Source organism: Ixodes scapularis, unplaced genomic scaffold (assembly GCF_016920785.2).
Source record: "Ixodes scapularis isolate PalLabHiFi unplaced genomic scaffold, ASM1692078v2 PGA_scaffold7__128_contigs__length_106722199, whole genome shotgun sequence".
NCBI lineage: Eukaryota > Metazoa > Arthropoda > Arachnida > Ixodida > Ixodidae > Ixodes > Ixodes scapularis.
The window spans coordinates 53114461-53122829 of NW_024609882.1; positions in this window are offsets into that span (position 1 = coordinate 53114461).

Genomic DNA, 8369 nt, shown 5'->3' on the forward strand with positions numbered 1-8369 from the left:
CAATTTGGTTGCTGCATGTGAACGCGGGCGGCCCGTGTTGCTGGTGTTGCGACATGAAGTTGCTGGGCGAAATTGTTCCGTCTGAAGCGGGCTTTAGGGAACTGAATTCAAGGGCCGTGGAGCTCTGGGTGCAAGCCCACCTGGAAACATTTTTTTTTCTTTTTTGCCTTTTTTAGTATTTAAATATATATATATATATATATATACATATCTACTTTTTTTAAGTTTTAACATATAGATGCATAATTTACACACTACTTCATTTTCAGAAGCGCTTTTATTCACACCCTGTGGCTTTCTAGTGCTTGCAATAGCTTCTCGGTGAGCTAATGCCAGCTCTGCAAAGGCAGAGGGATCTTCCCACGCTTTGCAGGCTGTAAAGCTGTGGCTTGCACAGCTCTAGTGTGTCATACCTCGCTCACTGGCTCCATCGCAACACTATTTCCTGCTTTTTGTGGTTTGTATCAGACTTTTGTATTCTGTCCAGCCAGCCAAAGCATCTGTGTTACACTAAGACTGGGTTCTTTAGGATATCTACAGGTATTCTTCGCAGCAAATGGCTTCCAATCAGGAACACGAGTTTGTTCTCGGCCACCGAGAGCAAGTATTTTCAAGGTGAGCTATTGCCCGCCTATACGAGTTTTGTATTTCATTCCTCTTGAATGCCATAACCTATGTGTGGTGGTCTTGCACTAGTATTTTGTTGTCTCTTTTCTGCAAAAGCACCCCAGTTTAATTAAGACCGGGTTCTTTCTTACATATGCAGGTCTTGGTGGCAAGAACCAGCCAATCAAGGCCAGAAGATTGTTTCTTGCCGCGCATGGCAAGTGTTTTCAAGGTGAGTGATTGATGCCTATCTGAGTTGTTTGTTTCATTCCTCACAGACACTCTACCTGTCTGTATAGTGGCCTTGTTTCAGGCTTTTGTGTCTCTGTCCGGCCAAAGCATCTGTGTTAGACTAATCTTTAGGATATGTGCAGCAATTCTTGGCAGCAAGTGGCTGCCAATCAGGAACACGAGTTTGTTCTCGGCCACCAAAAGCAAGTATTTTCAAGGCGAGCTATTGCCCGCCTATATGAGTTTCAGCATTCATCAAGGAGCGCAAAATCAAAGCCCGGGGGTTGGCCATTGCAAAAATGTTGACTCGGAAGCGCATAGGGAGGAAGCTTTATAAAAGTATCCACCTGCTTCTACAAGACAAACAAAAACCAAGAATGTGGGTTCCGTTTGAAAAAAAAAAAACACAACATTGTCGGCCCGAATTAACTCGGGGGCGGCACTGAGCAAACAAGCCACGGTACGAGTATGCTTGGTTCAGGCGTTTGTAAAGGTGGTAGATGACTCGGTGTTTTCTAAAAAAAATATTTTTTTTTCTAAAAGTGTGGTGGTCGAATATTCAGGGATGGGCATTGAGTCGGGATGTTAGGGTAAAAATTTCATCCACATGCCGGGATTCATGTGCCTTGTCCCCCTAGCGAGCGGGACAAGGCCTTCAAAATTTTGGGTTCGCAAAAGGGGTGTGTCAGTATTGACGTCTCATTTTACATCATTCGTCTCAATTTAAAACGCACTATAAATGACATGCCTGAGATTTGTTTGGGTGTACTTCCTCTCAGCAAGTATATGGTTCTGTCTCAAAAAGGTCTAATCTGATGTTGACCGCTCCTCAGGTCTCCACCGACGATTCATCAGGACGAGACCCAACCGGGACACTAGGGAGGAACGGCTTAAGCAAGGGAGGCTACATATACGACAGCTTCTTGCGGACAAGAAGCGAAAATAGATAGATGGTGGGTGTTTCATTTGCTATGCCTTTTGGCGTGCACATTATGTTTGTTATGTTTCAAGATTCCTGCAGAGTTTGGTTTCAACTATTGTAAAATACCGAGCATGCGCCCAGGTCGCAGAAGCGCTTACCCTCTGTTTCGGAACGTTCCGCGAATAAGCAAAGGGCATACCAGACACCCATCCACCTGTTTTGAGCCGTGCTCAAAATATTGAAAGAGCACATCAAGCGCCAGGTGCTGTGGCGTCTTTGCCACAATAGCGCCCGTCGCAGAGCTGACAGATCCGTGACTGGCGCAAGCCATGGCATGGCCTTTGGGAACCAGGGAATCGAGATTAAAGAAGTAGCGCAGAAATTGGAGGCGAGTGGTGAAGGTGAGCAGAGTTAACAGAAAACAAGGACGAAGGGAGTTCCGTCGCATGAGGCATCTGTGTCCCGTGCATGTAATTTTGAGTGTGCTGTAGGTGGCTACCCAAAAAAATTGTTACTTGGACGTAACTAATCGCAAACCTCTCTTGCAGTTTCCATGGCCCACAAGCCAGCCGGCGCAAGTTCGTTCTCGTTCAAAGGTGAGGATTCTAGATTTTATAGACTGCTCTGAAGCAGCAATACTGAAGCCAGACAAGCGGTACGGCATATTTAATTGACAGGACGACTGGGGACGCTTTCACTGAAGCTTGTTTTGCTGCAATACACACGTGTATTGCAGCAAAACAAGCTTCAGTGAAAGTGTCCCTACTCGTTCTGAGCTCCGTCAATTAAAGGTGCCGTACCGCTTGTCTGTCTGGCTTCAGTGTTGCTGTAGGCGACAAAACGTGTGCCCAGTTTTGTCACAAGAGGCATATTATGTCACGCACATGTAATTTTGAATTTATCCGGCTTAGTGTGCTGTAGGTGGCTGGTCAAAGAAATTGATACTTGGACGCAGCTAATCGCAAATCTTTCTGGCAGTTTCTACAGCCTAAGAGCCAGCAGGTCCCAGTTTGCTTTTCTTCAAAGGTGAGAATTCCAGATTCCCGAAGCAGGAATACTGAAGCCATACGACCGGTACAGCATTTTTAATTGACGGAGCTCAGAACGACTGGGAGCTCCTGCATTGAAGCTTAGTTTTCTGTAATACAAGCGGGCGACATTGACACGTGCCCAGTTACGTCGCAAGAGGATATCTATGTCCCGCGCATGTAATTTTGAATCTTTCAGACTTAGTGTACTTTACGTGGCTACTCAAAGTAACTGCTACTTGGACGCAACTAACCGCAAATCTCTCTTCCAGTTTCCACGGCCTAGAAGCAAGCAAGCACCAGTTCGTTTTTCCTCAAAGGTGAGCATTCCAGATACTCTAGTTGGGTGCGAAGCAGGAATAGTGAAGCCAGACGAGCGGATACGCATATTTAATTGACCGAGCTCAGAATGACCTGTGGCATTGGCATTGAAGCTTATTTTTCCACAATCAAACGCAGACGCAATTTTGAATCTACCCGCTTGGTGAAGGATTGCTACTTGTCGCGAACTAATCACAAATTTTTATTTTGCAGTTTCTATATAACTACAGCTAGCAGGTGCTGTTTTCATTAAGGTGAGGATTTCACATTCTGTTTTCAAACATCCAGTTTTTGAATGAGAGTCCTAAACAATTAACTTTCTTTTGCAGTAAATGCCAGATCCTCCAGTTCAGGAATATGTTAAATATATTTGGTATGAATAAGTCCAGTGTTTTGCTTCTTTATTCACAATTTCACAACAGCAAAATTTTTTTAAATTTATCACTCAGAAATACACACAAGAAGAGACTGCGTTGCAGAGAAATGCTGCGCTGAACGTGATATTCCAACTCGTTTATAGTTTTATTGGTAGCCGATATAATATATTGGATTTCAATATCCATAATACGCTGAGTATATTGGAATCATAAACCCTTATTGGATCCCCATACGACACATGGGGATCCAATAAGGGTTCATACGGTATTGGATTCCAATATTTTCAGCGTATTATGGATATTGGAATCCCATAACAAATCCTTATTGTAATACAATACAATAAATGTAATGTTTTCCAATGCACTGTCTATATTGTATTGCAATACAATAAAAAGATATTGTTTACCAATATCCATAATACGCTGTTTATATTGGGGTTTTCCAATAGGGATGAACAAGCTCAAACCGAAGAGTCTGTAAATGTCGCCCAGTCAGCCCTTTCAAACTTCCAACGAGGGGTACGCGTTTGAAGACCAGCAGGAGGACTGTTAAACTCTAAAATAATTGGAAAGTGGTTACTTCCATATGGGTTTGGGATGACCCTCCATGAAAACAGTTAGTATAGTGAAGGATGGCAGATAGAAAAGTCGATGGAAGTAAAAGTCCTGGTCGCTGAACTAAAGTGTGTGGCTTCTTTAGTGTTAAGTAAGCGCAATCCCGTGGAAAGAAGAAAACGTTCAACAAATGCTCCTCTAGCATCCCGTCTGCTACTCCCCCACAATGGGTTGTGTGCATTAAAATCGCCTAGAATTAAGTTTGGAGCCGGGAGCTGACTAACAAGATCCTCTAGCTCTTCGCACTGCAGCTGGTATCCCGGTGATATGTACACTGAACAAACAGTAATCACCCGGTCTAGCAGTATCCGGGCAGCCACAGCCCCGAGAGTGGTGTATAGGGCCACTTCGGTAGATAGGGTTGTGCGCTGGGCAACTACAGCAGCACCACCAGACGCCACAAAGGAGTGCAACCTATCTTTTCTAAACACTTGATAATGGCGCAGTACATTTGACCTAGTTTCATTAAGATGCGTCTCCTGCAGACAGAAGGCAACAGGGCGGTGTTCGTCTAATAAAAAAGTGACATCATCATAATTACAAAAAAGCCCGCGGCAATTCCACTGCATAAATGCAAATTTAGCCATTATTCTAAAACAAAGTTAAAAGCTTCGTAAATCAGTACAAGTAGTAAGGTACAAGTAAAAGTAAAAGTAAAAACGTCAACTCTGCCGCGCAGGGCAAAAATAATGTACAACATCACTTTGGAGGGATTACAGGTTTTTTGCTTTTGTGTTTATTTTTAGGAGTCTGCCACTCCATGTCGTCTTGCTCAGACGCATGAGTGGAGACTTCTGTTCCCTCATCCATAGCCTCTGCTTCCTGGAGCGAGGCCTTTGCTGCAGGTTTGGGCAGGCTCAGAGAATGGGGCGCCATGCCCCGTCCACGACCAGAACTCGCCAAAGGGGCAGGGGGGTGCTGGGCGGGGTGTCGCCCGAGTTCACCCCCTCCTGCCCCTTTGGCGCTGCAGGAGCGGCAGGAGGGCCATGCCACTCCTTCGAAGATGCTCTCTCCAGGGAGTGTGGGCGAGAGTGTCGACCCTTCTCCCTGGAAGGAGATCGTGGAGGAGGGACGGTTGGGGCAGCCACCGGCCCATCCTGGGTTTGGGAAACAGCCTGAGAAGATACAGGCTCTTGCCCTGTTGGAGCGCGAGGGTTCGCACTCTGGCTGGGAGGGTCCATAGACCGCCCAGCCGAGATTGCATGCCCCGGAAGCTGAATTTTCAGCTGGGGCGTGGGAGACTGCCGTGGCTTCCCATAGTCCAGAAAGGACGTCTGGGTTGCCACTGCCACTTTCAGTGGTGCAGGTCCCCGCTGCACCACCTGCGCATAGCCACCCTTGCGCAAAAACGCAAAGCGACGGCGCCCTTCCGGGTAAGAGAGGTTTTCTTTGACCTTCAAGGTTAGCACTTCTTTCTCTTCTTTCTATGTCTTGCATGATCGAGAGTACGCTGGGTGTGGATCACTACAGTTCACGCAATGGGCTTCATTGGAGCAAGACTCTGCAGAATGGTCATTTTTCCCACACTTGGCAGAAGTGGCCTTACCACGGTAGTTCTGAGAGCCGTGGCCAAACCGCTGGCCTTTAAAACACCTTCGAGGATTAGGCACATAGGGCCTAACCCTGCTTTGGAGACAGCCAGCCCTAACAGTCTCTGGAAGTGTGGTGGATTCAAATGCTAAGACTATGTGTTTAGTTTTCCGCTCTTGACCGTCCCGACGCAGGGAGATGCGCCTCGCAGCTACAACTCCTTGGTCAGAGAGCCCTTCAAGTATTTCAGTGTCGGAAGTCTCGATCAGGTCATCCTCAGAGATAACGCCCTGAATCGTATCGAGTGTACGATGGGGTGAAACGGTCACTTTATGATCACCCTATTGGAAAACCCCAATATAAACAGCGTATTATGGATATTGGTAAACAATATCTTTTTATTGTATTGCAATACAATATAGACAGTGTATTGGAAGACATTACATTTCTTGTATTGTATTACAATCAGGATTTGTTATGGGATTTCAATATCCATAATACGCTGAAAATATTGGAATCCAATACCGTATAAACCCTTATTGGATCCCCATGTGTCGTATGGGGATGCAGTAAGGGTTTGCGATTCCAATATACTCAGCGTATTATGGATATTGGAATCCAATATATTATATCGGCTACCAATAAAACTATATACGAGTTGGAATATCACGTTCAGCGCAACATTTCTCTGCAACGCAGTCTCTTCTTGTGTGTATTTCTGAGTGATAAATTAAAAAAATGTTGCTGTTGTCAAATTATGAATAAAGAAGCAAAACACTGGGCTTATCCAAACCAAATATATTTATCATATTCCTGAACTGGAGAATCTGGCATTTACTGCAAAAGAAAGTTAATTGTTTAGGACCCTCATTCAAAAACTTGATGTTTGAAAACAGAATGTGAAATCCTCACCTTTTAATGAAAACCGCACCTGCTAGCTGTAGCCATATAGAAACTGCAAAATAAAAATTTGTGATTAGTTCGCGACAAGTAGCAGTCCTTCACCAAGCGGGTAGATTCAAAATTATGTCTGCGTTTGATTGTGGAAAAATAAGCTTCAATGCCACTGCCACAGGTCATTCTGAGCTCGGTCAATTAAATATACGTATCCGCTCGTCTGGCTTCACTATTCCTGCTTCGCACCTAACTAGAGTATCTGGAATGCTCACCTTTGAGGAAAAACGAACTGGTGCTTGCTTGCTTGTAGGCCGTGGACACTGGAAGAGAGATTTGCGATTAGTTGCGTTCAAGTAGCAATTACATTGAGGAGCCCCGTAAAGTACACTAAGTCGGAAAGATTAAAAAAATTACATGAACGGGATATAGATAACCTCTTGCGACGTAATTGGGCATACGTCAATGTCGCTCGCGTGTATGACAGAAAAATAAGCTTCAATGCAGGAGCAACCAGTCGTTCTGAGCTCCGTCAACTAAAAATGCTGTAACGGTCGTCTGGCTTCAGTATTCCTGCTTCGGGAATCTGGAATTCTCACCTCTGAGGAGAAGCAAACTCGGACCTGCTGGCTCTAAGGCCTTGGAAACTGCCAGAAAGATTTGCGATTAGTTGCGTCCAAGTACCTATTTCTTTGACCAGCCACCTACAGCACACTAAGCTAGATAAATTCAAAATTACATGTGCGTGACATAATATGCCTCTTGTGACAAAACTGGGCACATGTTTTGTCGCCTACAGCAACACTGCAACCAGACAGACAAGCGGTACGGCATATTTAATTGCCGAAGCTCAGAACGACTGGGGACGCTTTCACTAAAGCTTGTTTCGCTGCAATACACACGTGTATTGCAGCAAAACAAACTTCAGTGAAAGCGTCCCCAGTCGTTCTGAGTTCTGTCAATTAAATATGCCGTACCGCTTGTCTGGCTTCAGTATTGCTGCTTCAGAGCAATCTAGAAAATCTAAATCCTCACCTTTGAACAAGAACGAACTGGCGCCTGCTGGCTTGTGGGCCGTGGAAACTGCAAGAGATTTGCGATTAGTTACCTCCAAGTGAATTTTTTTGAGTAGCCAACTACAGCACATTTAAAATTATATGCACGGGACATAGATGCCTCATGCGACGAACTCCCTTCATCCTTGTTTTCTGTTAACTCTGCTCACCTTCACCACTCGCCTCCAATTTCTGCGCTACTTCTTTAATCTCGATTCCCTGGTTCCCAAAGGCCATGCCATGGCTTGTGCCAGTCACGAGTCTGTCAGCTCTGCAACCGGCGCCATTGTGGCAAAGACGCCACAGCACCTGGCGCTGGATGTGTTCTCTTAAAGGCCAACGACCAGACAGGAGATTCTGCAAGGCAGAAGATCCTCCTCCCCCTGGGGGAGGAGGAAACGGGCAACGGTGGACAGGGTAGAAGGGCCGAGAGAAGGAAGCGAGGGAAAAGTGTAAAGCGGAAACTGGTCGTCGGTCTTTAATATTTTGAGCATGGCTCAAAACAGGTGGATGGGTGTCTGGTATGCCCTTTGCTTATTTGCGGATCGTTCCGAATCAGAGGGTAGGTGCTTCTGTGATCTGGGCGCATGCTCGGTATTTTACAATAGTTGAAACCGAACTCTGCAGGAATCTTGAAAGATAACAAACATAATGTGCACGCCAAAAGGCATAGCAAATGAAACACTTACCATCTATCTATTTTCGTTTCTTGTCCGCAAGAAGCTGTCGTATATGTAGCCTGCCTTGCTTAAGCCGCTCCTCCCTAGTGTCCCGGTTGGGTCTCATCCTG